The sequence below is a fragment of the Callorhinus ursinus genome, unplaced genomic scaffold (genome assembly GCF_003265705.2).
Source record: "Callorhinus ursinus isolate GAN/ISIS: 27379988/994484 unplaced genomic scaffold, GSC_fseal_2.0 scaffold83, whole genome shotgun sequence".
NCBI classification, from domain to species: domain Eukaryota; kingdom Metazoa; phylum Chordata; class Mammalia; order Carnivora; family Otariidae; genus Callorhinus; species Callorhinus ursinus.
In genome coordinates this window covers 2,020,792-2,036,271 of record NW_027397145.1, presented here as the reverse complement: position 1 = coordinate 2,036,271, position 15,480 = coordinate 2,020,792, and the positions used below count along the sequence as shown (strand labels likewise).

Here is a 15,480-nt window from a genome sequence, read left to right as displayed (position 1 = left end):
CCAGAGACTACCTGACAGCCACTCCCGGAGTTAGGACATATAGCTAATAGGCATCGCAGCATGATGGCCAGAAGAAGCGTGTCCTTTCGTTCCGGCTGCAACAAGACTGGGCTCAGTGAGTGGAGAGGGGGCTAAGAGAGGTATAAAGGCATCACTTAGGACAGCCCCGGTCCTCGGAGGCAGGAAAGACTCAAGGTCACACGGATAAATCACGAACCGATTACAGTGTTCTTGCGTCAGGTGCGTGAGAGGAGGGGCCTGCTGCGCCTGCGCAGCTGGCATCCTGTTGCGCGCCTAAGGCGCATGTGCGCAGGGAGCGGCGGAAACCGGGGGTGGAATCTAACTACAGCACTCATTGGATGCCCCAGCTCACGTGAGTTTGGCCTGCGTTGTATCCCGGGGCGCGCCCCGGCGCGTGCACCATACACGAGCGTTGACGTTTTCCTCACTCCAATTTCTGGAGAAGGGCGCCATCTTACTCTGGGCCTTCGTTCAATGAAAATTCCTGGCTCAGAATGTTTGTTGCTCCGCTTTGTCTGTTGTTCGTCATTTGGTTGCCTGTTGTGGTAATTTGAACTGCACCTGGATGTGCAGACCTTAGACGAATTCATGCTGTTTACCACAGGGATCTTTGGATTCTAACTACTAAAGCAGCCTTTCCTTCATACAGTGTGTTGGGTTGAGTTAGGCTAATTATCGTGCAGACCCTCAAGAGAAAGAGATACTTGAGTTGAGGCTTTTAGCCACCCCCGCCGCCGCTGTGCTTGGGCCTCACTGAAGCTCCTCCGGCCCATCTCAAACCTTGTGTCGCTTTCCAGAGGCGGAGGCTGTGTGACCACTTTCGGTTTTTCAAAGAGAATTTGCTGATGAAATAAATATGTACTGGAGTGCCTACCATGTGTCAGACACGATTTTAAGTGTTGGGAGTATAGCGAAAGCAAAGCGTGAATTCACTGATGAGATGACAGTGAGATTGTGCTTGATTTTGAAGGTGAAGCAACTTGTCCTTAAAGTGCTATTCTGAAAGAGATGCTCCCCTCGGTGATCACGACGGTGTGAGGAATTCTGAAGGAAATGTCGGGGGAAGTTTGGGAGGGAAAGAAGGTAACTAAAGAGTTTACATTGTGAGGGGGATGAAAGTGGGAGTAAGAAAAGAAACAGGAATGTTAAACATAACATTGGTTGTAGGTAAAACAGTCTAAAAAATAGGTCACCCCACACTCTTACCTAAGTAAGTCTTATTTCTTATGTTATTATTCTTACTAGTCTGCTTAATACTCTTTCGTTTCTCTTGTTTAATTCCCTTAGAGGTAGGCTTTCATGAAGCCATCAAAGTTATAGGCTAATGACCCCTATTTGTAGAGATTTATATTTTAAAACAATATACTGATGGAAAAGAACATAGAGAGGAACGACAAATAGTATTAAACATTGAAGCAAAATAGAAATGGATAATTTTAACATCCTTGTGTTGTATATGACCGGGAGGGAGAAGTTCGAGTGGAATAATTGGCGTACGTATAGTCTCCTCAATTCCTTCTTTTCTCAACTGGTTCTCTTGAGAATTTTTTTTTTCTTGTTGTATATACCTGAAATCCACAAAATATTAGTCGAAAGAATCCTGGAATCAAATGGTGTTAGTTACAGGGTGTCTGAGACCATTATTCTGTGGATGATAAGAGGTTCCGGGTTGTTTTCCCCAAGAGCCTGGCAAATACTCGCCATGACCACAAGGGGGATGTGGTGAGCTCCAGATAATTCAAAGCTGGAACCTGAGAATGGGGCTGTATTGTATTTGCCAGTGTGAAGGACAGGTTTCTGGCTGCTTTGCAAATTAACATGGCCTACAGCCTGAAGGCTTGAAGAAATGAGCCTGAGTCTAAAAAGAAATAGGGTGCAAATGAATAAGAATGGACAGTTAGATCCACAGCCAGGTGGTATGATTCTTCACTATACGGCACAGTACCGTATTTCATTTCTCTGTTGTCATCTCAGTATCACACTGGAAAGGAAAAGGAGCCGGTACATAATTTACATGTGGGTAAATGTTTACCAGACAGAATAGGCAGCTATCCAATATCTGTGCATACTATATCTTAAATATATTCTAATTGGTATGTTAGCATATTTGAAGACTGGAAACTAGTTTCAATTTTTATTTATTTTTGTATTTTTAAATTTAAATTCAATTAACACATGATGTATTATTTATTTCAGGGGTACAGGTCTGTGACTAGTTTCAATTTTTAAATATTTAACTCCCAGCAATTAATAGGAATTGTTATTAGATAGTAATCACTAATGCTTGTTAAATGTTTACTTAAATGCTGCATACTATCCTAAATGCTTTATATACATTGTGTAATGCACCCTTCCCACAGTGGTTTCAAGTAAAATACTGTCAATATTCCCATTTTGCAGATGGGGAGACAGGTTTAGAGTGGTTGATGTGTTATATGGCCCACATAACAATTGAATAGTAAAGCCAGAATTTGGAGCTTTGCTGTGAATCAGTAGGCCCAGCTGCCAAAATGGGTCTCATCTTTTACCTGCACGTATATAGAGAAGTTGAGTTTTATAATACTGGCCTAATTCATTATTTTTTTTTTGAAGTGTAATCGCCATTTATTTTTTTTCTGGAGAACAGCTTTTCTTCAGTCCTTAAGGACTTAGCTCCTTACATGGGCTTTGGTGGAGGTCGTGGGGCAGCACCTGCAGGTCTAAATCAGGGTGGGGGTGTTCGGTCCTTCCGTGCTTCACGAGAGCAATTCCTGACTACCTTGCTGTGAATGGCACAACTCACACAATAATGTAGTTTCACATACAGCTTGGGAAGCACACAGGCGTCGAAGACGCTCGCTTCGGAAATGTCCCTGACGGCGGCAGCCTCTACTATGTTCCGTATAACGAACTTCTTAATGGCCTTATCCTTGGGCACACAACGGGCGCAGTTGGTGCAGCGAATAGGCTGCTCGTGGCCGCGGCCCTTTTTGGCACGACCATTATTCCTTCTTTTCTTGGTCATCTTGGTAGCGAGACCCGAGAGATGGCCTAATTCATTATTAACAGCAGTTATTTTAGGCAGTGGAATAAAAGAGGAATACTTAAAGAAATTTTTATGTTTAGTTTGCAGTTTATTGACTGAACGATAAAGTTCAATCTGTACTAGAACTCATAGAATCAAGTTTATATTTTAAAGCAAAGTGTCTTTAAACTGGTGACTCAGATGATGTTTTATTCACTTTTCCCAAAGATGAATATCCTGCTGTGACACCTTCCATCTTCATGAAATAAAAATGTGGCATACTTTTGTCACTTTTGTTCTCCTTGTCACTTTTGTCACTTTTGTTCTCCTTGTCACTTTTGTTCACTTTTGTTCTCCTTGGAATTTTTCATTGTACCTGCACATTTCAGGCACGAGTTCCCACTTTTCCATGTTGGCATTAGCTACACTATATTGGAGTATATTACATGTTGTCACTCCACTCAAGTTTGATTCAACAGATCCTGCCCCAGTGAAGTGTAGAAAGTATTATGTCAGGTAATGTCTCTGTCCCCACGGGTGGTGACAATTCGTAGGTTTTGTTTTATTTCAAATGCCTGGGTAACCTACCAACCTGCCCTCCTTCCAAAAAGAGAAGAGAGAAATAGAGGATGACCCTGAAAGAAAAGTTAGGCAGCAGTAAATCAAAATTAGATGTACTTTCATTAGATAGGACATTTACATTCCATTGATACTGAAGTCTCATTGCACAGGGTAAAAATCAGTCAACCTCACTCTGGATTTTCATTCAGCTTTGGAAAACAGTTGGCTTTTGGATAGATGAAGGACCAATGTATGAAGTCCCTATCTGGGGTGGGGGTGGGGGGGAGAGCCAACAGAAGCAGAAATTTGCTCTTCATGAAGATCAATTTAATAGTTAATTTTTAAGGAAATAGCCTTTTCTGAATTTTCTAGTTTAAAGGGCCAGAATTTTAATTTATTCTTAATTATCATGGTATAGTGGAAGGAACCCTGAGCTAGAAGTTGAATCTGAACATGGGTTCTAGAAATACAGAAAGGACCTTAAGATAGCATTTAAAGTCTAACCTTTCATTTAATAGACAAAGAACAGAAAGAATAAGTGAGTTGCCTGAAGTCACAGGGACAATGTTAGCTTCGGCTCTATAGCCTCCCTTTTTACTTGGTATGCTTTTTAGAAATCATCCACATGAGGGGCTCCTGGGTGGCTCAGTTGGTTAAACATCCAGCTTTTGGTTTCAGCTCAGATCATGATCTCATGGTTGTGAGATCTGACTCTGTGCTGGGCATGGAACCTGCTTAAGATTCTGTCTCTCTGCCCCTCTCCCCCCAATCACCCCTATGATTTCAAATTAAATGTTCAATCAGTACAGGCCCTTTTTCAAATGCTCTCAGACAACTCTGGCTCATATATTCTCATATCTCATCTGCAGTTCCTTGAAGTACATAATTAGTGAAATTATGTCCACTATTTTTTTCTTTTGCCTGGATTACAGGCTCTCTATGTGAGGGGCTGTTGGTTCCCTACCCCTGCTCCCCAGCCATCAGGAGACGAGGTGCTCAGGTTTCCTTAGGTGATGAAGGTTTCACTGAAGGCTAGTTGGAGGGAGTATAGGAATCAATATCCATAGAGCCAGACTTCTGGAAGAACAAGGAGGGTGTCTGTTTTCCCTTGGTCAGGACCCAGCAGGACCTAACCTATAGCAGACATTTATTGGTCTTCATTTCAGAAACAGGCTTCTGATGTTCCCATCTGCACTGATTCTGCCCTTTCCGTAGCTCAGCTTCTTTATGCCTGCTTTTTCCATTGTGCTAGTTCCCAAACTTCAGAAGGCATCAGACTGGGAAGCTCTAAGCATTCCACTCCTGAATTCAGGTCCTGTAGTTCTGAGGTGGCTCCTGGAATCTGCGTGTTTAGGTTCCACAGGAGATTCTGATGGTGGTAGGGTAGGGTTTAAGGACCACACCCCAGGCACCATGGTGTCTTCTGGTCTCCAAACTTTTGTATCACACATTCCTATTAGAAAAATATTTGAGGGGCGCCTGGGTGGCTCAGTCAACTAAGCGTCTGCTCTTCGGCTCAGGTCATGATCCCAGGGTTCTGCTCAGCGGGGAGCCTGCTTCTCCCTCTTCCTCTCCCTGCTGCTCCCCCTGCTTATGCTCTCTCTGTCAGATAAATAAATAAAATCTTTAAAAAATATATTTGAGCACACACCTCCATTATGTATATATTTATGTCTTTGTAAACATACACATCTATAATACTATTATGTTAAACATATGTCAAATAGAAAATAAAAGTGGAAAAGAAAAAAAATATAAATACATGTGAATTTTTTCTTCCTGCACCCCAATGAATTCCTGGGGCTGCTTGCACCACCCCGGCTACCTTTCCACGTGGCTTGAACTACACCATTCGTAGAGAGTACCTTTGTTGTGCAAAGGCACAGAAAAGTGCCCAATTGTCTCAAGGGTCACTGGGTCTTTTCACAGACCTTTGATTTAGGTGCCAATTCCTTCTTTTATTTAATCAGCAGTTGAGGTGGGGTGGGGGTGGTGGATGTGTGTGTGACATGATGTGAAACAAGCTGGTTTACCTGGGAGGAGCCCTGTGACCCTTTCTTTAGGGGAAAGGGGAATTTGTGAACATGGTAGCTGCTATGGGTCACATGAATACCTGTCTTCCATCATAGAGTAATGAACTGTTTCTGAGCCTGGCAAAGTGCAAAGCTAACTCTCAGAGGCTGTGGATGCTCCTGCTGTGTGCATGCGCTCTCTGCATCTTTGTGTGGCTTCCTGGAAGGAAGTTGGCTCTGCCCTGGGCTGTGTGTTTGTGTGTATGGTGCTTGCCCACTTCCCTCTTGTTCCATTTATAGCATGACTCCCTGGCTTGAGCTTGGGAGGTGGCTTTCAGGATTACAGGCAGCCAACAGAACACCAGTGCCTCAAGCTCTTGGAGAATGGCACCTGTTTCTGAGTGGTCAAGTATCTACAGGTAGCTTAATGAAGAGTGTTAACTAAGTCTCTGAGCTCAAATGTAGTTGTTCATCTCCTCTGCTCTTGGATACACTCCCAGTGGCCAAAGAGGCTTTACTTTAATTGATACATTTGTGGTTCTTTGATACTGGTCTCTTACCATTTTGTGTGAAGAGCATCATTTCCATGAGTTAGAACAACTGTATTGGGACGAACAGACATAAGGTGGTATTAGACCTGGACAAATCCAAAGTTAGAAGTGGACAAATCCCAGACACATTTCAAAAATGAAGTGGCTTAATAACTATTAAAGTTGGGGGTGCCTGGGTGGCTCAGTCGTTAAGCATCTGCCTTTGGCTCAGGTCATGATCTCAGGGTCCTGCGATCGAGCCCTGCATTGGGCTCCCTGCTCCGCGGGAAGCCTGCTTCTCCCTCTCCCACTCCCCCTGCTTGTGTTCCCTTTCTCACTATGTCTCTCTCTGTCAAATAACTAAATAAAATCTTTTTTTTTTTTTAAGATTTTATTTATTTATTGAGAGAGAGAGAGAATGGTAGAGAGCATGAGAGAGAGGAAGGTCAGAGGGAGAAGCAGACCCCCCGCTGAGCAGGGAGCCCGATGCGGGACCCGATCCCGGGACTCCAGGATCATGACCTGAGCCGAAGGCAGTCGCTTAACCAACTGAGCCACCCAGGCGCCCTAAATAAATAAAATCTTAAAAAAAAAACTATTAAAGTTGGAAGTGGGTTCCCCACATTCCTTTTTTCCAAGTAATTTTCTTACCCCTTTTTGGAGACTCTTCACGTTTTCAGCTTGCTTCTGTTGCCTCAGGTATTTGAGTGCTGGTGTTCTCTACTCTCAGAGGCCAGGAAGGGTGGAACACTGTCGAGAGATCTCTGCAGAGGAGAGAGGGAGGGGGTACTTCTTGCATTCAGGGCAGTTAGCAGCCATGTATATGTCTCTATTTCCTGCTGATGGGGATCTTTGTTTAGAATTTCATTGTTTTTCACTCACTTTATACTATAGAAAATCCTCAAGCTGGAAACACCATTTTCCCCTTCACTTTGCCTTTTTCCTGTCAGCATGTATGCTTACCATTTTTGTATTTTCTGCTCTTTATGCTTATCTTGTCTAAAGATACCTGCTTGTCAACCTGGTCCCATATACTTGTCATTTTTAATGGGTATCTATATAATCTTATTCTTTCTTGAGATTCATAAGTTTATTCCACTGAATCCTTTGTGCTCCCACCTTTTTTGCAGGGTGTCGGGGGAGATTTGCTACACTCCCAAAATATCTCTGAAAACAAGCTGCATTTCAGAACCTGCACCAACATTTGCTTTTCTTCACTTTGAGAGTGCAGGCAGATAGCCACTGGGCACACCAAGGTGTTGAATTCTCTTCTCTGAAGTCCATGGCTGTATGTCTGGCTGGGCTATTGAGACTTCTCACCAAATCTCAGCAAGAGAGCTCAGACACCAAACTGGGGAAAAATTAGGCTGACAGACTGCTTGATATTTCCAAAGAGTCATTTAGGTTCTGTCTGTTACTGCAGTGTTCAAAATGTAGACAGTTCAGTGCTGTGATTAAAGTGACTTTCACCGTTAGCCTCTTTGTTCCTGTAAGATATAGTGGTGAGCTATGGCCAGTTCATCATTTGGGGGTGTGATGGTTAGCTAAAGCTATTTTTCTCCAAAGGGCTGGTTATTTTTTTTTAGTTTCTCTTCAAAACTTCAGCTTTAGTAGGAAGGAGCCATAAATTCTGTGACGTAGCTGCCTCCTTATCTGTCTTGGGAGTTATAGACTGCACACATAAGACAATTCATGTACCTCTGCATAATGAGGTAAGTTTTATAAATCATAAATCTTCAGTTAACATTCAGGTGGTGTTGGGTGCCAGGTTTAGAAAAACTGATGTAGTTGCCAAGTTCATGAATGTCATAAATCATTCATGCTAAGGTAGCCCAGAATCATGCTGTCCTCTGAGGGAGACCAATTTCAAGGTGGTTGTTAAACACAAAAATGTGAAGCTCAATGACTGTTTTTCAAAATCAAATGCACTTTTTATTGGAAGGGTAAAACCAGACTACCTTTCTTTTTTTAGTTGAAGTCAGTTTTCTAAGATCCTCCCTTCACTCTCAAAAAATCTGTCAATAATAATATCTTTTCTTCCCTGATTCCTGAATTCTATCAGAAAAACATTGCAAAAACATTACCTGTTGATTTGCAATCCAGATCTTTAATGTGCTGAAAATGAGATTCAGATGTTTCAATAAATCTTCAGACACATTATTAGGAACAAACTCTCTCAAGTTCTGTGGGGTGTTTTCTTCTTGTGCCGTGTTTCACGTGAAGTTACCGTGGATGGTAGGCAAGCATAGCCCTCTTTCACACTGGCTTTGTCTTCAGGGCCAAAGATGGGGAAGGAGTAGGGCCTAAAGAGAGAGGGGCACTTGGGTGGCTCAGCCGGTTAAGCGTCTCCCTTCAGCTCAGGTCATGATCCCAGGGTCCTGGGATCGAGCCCCGTGTCAAACTCCTTGCTCAGGGGGGAGTCTGCTTCTCCCTCTCCCTCTGCTGCTTCCCCTGGTTGTGCTCTTTCTCTTTCTCTCTGTCAAATAAATAAATGGAAACTTAAAAAAAAAAGATATCTTCAAAGAGAAAAATGAAGTTTGGTCTCAGGTTATTAGGTTCTCTACAGGTAGTTAAGTGTCCATATCCCTTTATGTCGTATCCAGCCCAGGGCTGTAAACCAGATGATATGACTCTCTTTGGTGTATCTCACAAGTCTTTTGGGGATGAATGTTAATAGTATCCCTCCTGTCCATCATGTGGGTCGTCTGCCGTTGGTGTAAGATGGTAGGGTCCAGTTCCAGGCAGAACATCATTTTCACTTAATGCAATTGAATTTTCTTCTTTGGATGTGATAATCCCACTTACCCTGTGAGTCTCAATTCTGAGGCTTAGAAATGGGTCCTAACCTACCAATGAATTTGCAAAATCACGTATGTGATCTTTGTAATTGGATTAATCTTGTGAAAATACTGGGGGGCTCATTCTTCCGAGTTCCTTTTCATCCCCTTCTCACTGGCCCCCACTGCAAGCTCTCTATTTCTTTATGCCTCCACACCTTGTATATACCTTTCTACTACCTGGAGTGCTCTTCTTTTCCTTATCAAAATGTTGAGCTCCTACTCATCCTGTAAAACCCACTTAAATCTCACCTCTCTGTAAAGCCTTCTCTGACTTCCTGAAGCAGAGCTTGTCACTTAAGCCTTTTAGAACATTTATCCAGTTCTGCTATGACATGCACAACGGGCAGCATGTCCATCTCTTATGCTAGATTGTGAGCATCTCAAAGACAAGAACAGTTATATTAATCTAGGTGTTGCTGGCGCCCACGATATCTGACACAAAGTAGAAACTCAGTGATTAAATCTCTTATTTTTTTTATTACCAGAGCGCTAACATACAGCCTTGGGAGAGCACAAAGCTTTTTTAAGTTGCATTCATCATAATTTATGGATGCTAAGACTAACTCATAAAGCATTTACTTGAGTCCCCTATAGGAATGCCTAAGGGTAGAGAGTGACAGAGGCAAGGAGAAACTTCCTGCATTCTCAATGTGCCCTGGGATTTTCTGTAGATTCTAGGCAGATCAAGTCCTGTTCTTTATTCTTGCATAATTATCTCTAGGACTTTCATGTCTTTGTCTTTTCATTGCAATCATTCTATTCTAGGTGTCATCCCTTCACATTTGAACTGCAATGCTTAGAGCAGGTATGACTCTCAGCTTACAAATTCATGTGTGGGGGAAGTATCACATTTATTTATAATCTTAAATAAGGACACACTCCAATTATATGCTCCAATCCCATCTGACTGGTGGGAAATTTAATATCACCTGTTTCTCATCTTCACATTTGAATTGTGGTTCCAGGATCTTATATTTTGCCATGAGATTAGAGAGGGCTTTGAGTTGCTGGTTATCGCTAGATACCCACTGTTCTGTCATTTGGAGTGTCCCTTCAGGTCCAGGGACTGAGTGTCTGTTCTTCATGCTTGACTCACAGGATTCTTGTGAGGCTCTGAATCCTGCAGCCTCGGGTCCCGTCTCCTAGTTGCGTCCTGTGGCCAGTCTTCTCTGGGGTTGTGTTCCCTCCTCAGGTGCTTCCAGGGAGGAAGGCTTAGGTCCTCTTGTTGTAGGTCCTACAAACCCATCTTCATCTGCAACCCAGGGGAATCTCTTTCTATTCTGTCCGGAGCACTTCCCTGCATCAGGCTGCTCTCCGGCCAGTCTCTTGAAGCTCTTGCTTCTATCTTACTGATATACAGTAATCTTAATGGTCTTATAAATCCCAAGCCCCTATCGCTGCAACCAAACTTTTATCTCTTTTTCTTTAAATTTCAATGAGAGGTTAAGGGAAATGTCTGTAATCCAGTTCTTTTAGGGAAAAAAAAATGGAGAGAAGAAAAACTAAAAGTTATCAAATCCTGCCATATGCTGATCTGAAACTGAGTTCCTTGCCTTCTTTTTCCTTTTCTCCATTCATATTATTTTGCATATTCCAATCACAAGAGTTATTCTAAAGCTCTTGCCCAAAAACTCTCAGTGGCTTCCCACTATCTGCAGAATAAAATCAAAGCTTCAAGCTCTTTATTCTACCATTAGGGCTTTTCATGATTTTCTTCACCTTTCCAATCTGACTTCCCATTACTCCTTTGTCAGAAGTCCCTGACCTAACCCTGTCCTTCTAACACCATGCCTCCCATCCCTCCCTCAACACACCACACATGCTTTCCCACCTTCTCACCACACCTGACTTTGATGTGACACCCAGATCAAGTGTCAGCTCCTTTTTTTTTTTTTTTTTAAAGTTTTTTTCATTTTTTTGACAGAGACACAGTGAGAGAGGGAACACAAGCAGGGGTCGTGGGAGAGGGAGAAACAGGCTTCCCGCGGAGCAGGGAGCCCGATGCGGGGCTTGATCCCAGGACCCTGGGATCGTGACCTGAGCCGAAGGCAGACACTTAACGACTGAGCCACCCAGGCGCCCCTAGTGTCAGCTCCTTCAGAGGGCTTGGGAGTAAGCTCGTGATCGAGTTCCACAGTGATTCTGCAGTGATCTATTTTTCCGTAATGCCTAGGTTTTTTTTTTTCTGTCTATCCATTTGGTACCTGAGGTTATGGTTTATCTTCTGGGGCATGTTTTTACCTTCCTCATCTAGATTTATGAGCCTCTCAAGTACAGAAACCTCCACTTTCCTATATCCTGAGCCACCACGGGGCTCTTCATAGTGTGGAGAGCTTACTAAATGCTGATTAGTGATGATGATGGCAAGGCACGGGACCCTTCCTGAGCACACCTAGCCCTGCCATATAGTGAGAAGCAGGAAAATGAAGGGAAAAGGGAGGCCAAGTTTCACTCCTGCCATAGAAGCATGAAGGTTTCATTGCTTTGTACCACCTAGGAGTAGCCTCCATGTCCTGCGTCTGGCACAAGAAGAATCATTCACCCTAACAGTGATGAACAAATTCCAGTATTAGAGTGAATGCGCCAGAGCTCCTCCGGGTGGTGGTCACTCTGGCTTTGCTGTCCTTTGGCTTCTCTCCAGGCTGTCTTGCCTGGCCCTCCACAATAGGTTTCTCTGTCGTGAATGCAAACTAGCCAAACTCTCTTGAACAAACCGACCTCCCTGACACCTGCACAAAGTAATTCTCCACCCACCAAGCTGTGGTTAATAAACATGAATGGTTGCCATCCGGTTCACTTTGGCTGATGCTGTGAGGGTGTCTTCACACAAATAGGAAGGCTGATGGACCTGGCAGCTCCACTTCATTGTTTGGGGACAGAGAAATGGAGCCAAGAACCCTCCTGCCTTAACCCTTGGGGCTCCATGGGTATTTCACTTGCTCCCTTATATCAGTCTCTGGCAACCCCATGCCAAGCCCTTTCTGGCCTCCATTCATTCATATTGATCCAGGGGTAGGGAATGGGCAGACAGGATTCTAGCATCATCTGGTTGGTTGGACTAGATAACCTTTAAATTTCCTCCAATCCTCCAAATCTTTGATTCTATAATTCTCACTTGTTTTGTTCTGAATCAACACCTAAAATCTCCAGGTTCCTGCTCATCTCTTCAATCTCCTCACCTTGGCCTCTTTCCTGCTTCATAGATAGTCACTCTAGCCACACGGGCCTTCTTTCAGTTCCTTGGATGTATTGCTTCTGCCTTCCCATTTGCCCTTTCTTCTCACTAGGTTTTTCTTCTCCCCACCAGCTATCTCTCTAACCCTACTTAGTTTTTAGAGCCCACTTGAAATGTTACTGGTGTAGGCAAGTTTCTCAAACCCCCACTAGATGAGGTTCCTAATGCCCAGACCTGTCCTGTGTATTATTATCATTAACCTACATTTTAATAAGGACTTGTCTAGTGTTTATTTTCTCCAGCATTTTGAAAGCTCCGTGTGTGCACAAGCAATGTGTCTTTTTTGTTCAAAATTTTATTACCAGAAGCTAGCCCAATGCCTGATATCTAGTAACTGTTCAGTAAACACTCATTGACCAGCCAGTTCTGCTTCCCATCTCAATCACGTATCTCCCCTGCTGTTCATTCATGTACTCGTTTCTGTTATTTACATATTTATGCTTGTCTGTTTAATGTTAGCTGTTTTAAGTTGTACTTTCCCGGAGGGCAGAGAATCCATGTATATATAATTTTCTTTGTATGTAGGTGTATGTATCTCATCCACCTGGGACTCTGGGGGAAAATTGAGAAGATAAATGTTACCATGGAAGAGACTGTGAAACGGTCCAGATGACTTCTGACCCCCTGTGTTATCCCTGAGGATGGACAGGGTGTGGGGCAGGACTGCGGGACAGCACAGGAAATTTTAGGACACTGTTAAAAGTAGTTTCCCTCAGGGGTTGCCTGGCTGGCTCACTCAGGAGAGCATGTGACTCTTGATCTCAGGGCTGTGAGTTCAAGACCTTGTTAAAAACAAAACAAAGGAAAGTAGCTTCCCTCAGAACTGTGGTACATACTGCAGGGTGGCAGAAGGGAATAGGGAATGCTTTGGGAAATTAAGAAGAAATGGAGAAGTGAGCAGAACTTGAATCCATAGGTCTCATTTTCCACAAGGACATTAGAGTGCTGTTAAGCCAAGAACTATTAGTCCTGACAAGAGCTCCTCTTGTTATGACCCCCTTGGTGGTGTTTTCATTACTTTTAAAAATAGAGGTTGAAAAACAACTTTTACAATTGTGACTGGAACAATGACAAGCAGGACTCATGAGGTGTAATCATAAAAGAAACTTTGTTTTGGGCTCCCACTGTTACTTTAAAATCTGCTCAATAGTGATGGTCCAAACTCTGCTCCCGGACAAATGCTTTTCTTGCAGGTTAATCAGGAAGCCCTACAGTGACTTTATGTAGTAAAACATATCTCATTTAGGTACTTAACATGTTCAGCTCAGGTATTATCTGTGTTTCCATATTTCTTGAAGATTAATCTATTTGTCCTTCCCAATCTGGGGCTTGCAGCAAGCGAAGAGAGGGGGTGTGGTCCTTGTTTCTTTCCTGAAATGTCTGACCCACCAGGACTAGAGCAAGGAAGTAAGAGGTGGCAGAAAATATTGTACTTAGCTAATGTTGTGGAAGTGGACTTTTTTTTAAAGCTGGGAGGAGCCGATGTTTAAATCTGGCTTTTTTTCTGGGGCACTCTTGTCGGTTCTTCAAAGATCTGAACTCCTCTCCATACACATGCACCCACACTTGACCTGGGCAAGTACATTCTCCCCTGTCAGCTGCTTTCTTCCTCTAGAGCCTAATAATTCAACAGTCCATTTTCGGTTTCTCCATGAGAAATAGGTTCTTTGCTCACACAAGCCCTGAGACTTTGGGTAGATCCCAACACTGCCGAGCCGCGGCTAGCATATACAGTGGTCCCTGTATTTCTTGGGCTGGAGTCAAAAATTAGTCCACTCTGCCCTTTTAACTGTAGAAGGCACCTATCACGTTTTCTGAGGGGTCCCCTTAAAGCCCTTCTCATTCAGCTTGTGGTGAAATGCAAGTACCCTCTTTCTTTGGAGGGGGTACCCACAGCACACCAAGACTTCACACCAAATAAATCCTTTTCAAAGACTTTATCTTGATATCCAACAACTTCTTTTTTACTCAAGATGGGGGTGAAGGTTTTAGAGTTTCATAACTTTTTCAACTGTTTTCTGTGAACATTTTGCTGGCGCCTCACTTTCCTATGATGTGGATACTACAAGTCTCTGTTGAAACTTCCAAATACATAACACCGTGTAGGCATTTCAAGAACCAAGTAATTAATTTCTGAGTAATGGTAGGTAATATCATTTTCTCTTTCTCTCTTCTATTGAGGAAGTTTAGTTGCCCCTCATCTATAAAATGGACCCCCATCTTTCCCCTGCCTCACAGTAAGGATAGATAAATTAGAAATTGTGAGGACAGAGATGATTCTGGATGGACCACAGGCCATGGGGGATAGTCAAATAATCTGCAGAAGCAGCATTTTTCATACACAAGGCAAGTAGAGATGAAGGGCTTGATGGAAAGAAGAAAAGAAAATGCCCAATTTCATCAGTGTTTTTCTAAACTCCATCCTAACCCCTCCCACCCCTGCCTTGGTTTGGAGCTGTCTCCTTGTTATATGCAGGTCCCTGTTACAGCCCCAAAGCAATGCTTGCTCCAAGCAGAGCCAAGCTCCTGTTAGATCAGTAATCCTTGGCTCTGTGTTTTCCAGCTGCATTTGTGTCTCTGTCTGTGGGTTTAAGTTTGGAAGGATAGATGTCATCACTTTTGACAAAATGGCTGAATATCTTTACTCCATCATGATGAAAAGACATCTTGGTCTCCTGGTTCAGAGCCAGAGCCTGCCTTGCAGGGAATTCAAAGGCTGCAATCCAGAGCTGCTGTCAAGCCAGCAGATGGAGTTGCGGTCCTTTTCTGTGCGCCTCTGGGCCCCCCTGGGCTGGTATGCCCAGTGAGGCTGGACCCAGCTCTGTGGCCAGGAGGGACAGGGAAATGAACACAAATAATGGCACCCCATTGCCATAACTGTTTGTCTGCAGAGGAGTTTGGTAATATATGATCCTGGGAAAGTTGCTTTCATGTGCCTCTCTGGAATTACTGCAGAAGCAGTTGTAAGGAGTGAGTGCTTGTGTGCCTGAGACAACTGTAGGGCATAAGAGAAGGGAAGATGTAGAGATGTCAGAATGAAGTCCCTGGCAGTAGGGGAATATGGCACAGTCCTCTCATCCTGGAACACCTTGGGGAGGACCCAGGAATACAACCAGTGGTTCTTGGTAGGAAAGGGCAACCTTCAAAGGAGAGTTTAAACAATGAAACTGAATTACCGTCTGCCAAACTCTTCTGTCTGAACCTCAAGCACTGGCGTCCATCTTACTAGAATCTGCAGATTGCTAAAGGAATTTACTTTGGAGCCAGTAGTAGAATC

At 43.4% G+C, this 15,480-nt stretch overlaps 1 protein-coding gene and 1 pseudogene across 1 annotated transcript in view; one reads left to right on the top strand and one right to left on the bottom strand.

Moving 5' to 3' along the window:
* Nucleotides 1-354: 354 nt before the first annotated feature.
* The window catches only part of CTNNA1 (catenin alpha 1), a 317,040-nt gene continuing 301,914 nt past the window's right edge, over nt 355-15,480 (top strand). Inside the window, exon 1 of the mRNA XM_073887780.1 lies at nt 355-373. The gene's annotated coding sequence lies outside the window, so the exon portion shown is untranslated. The remainder of the gene's footprint in view (nt 374-15,480) is intronic.
* LOC112809001 (small ribosomal subunit protein eS26 pseudogene) lies at nt 2,606-3,034 on the bottom strand (annotated as a pseudogene).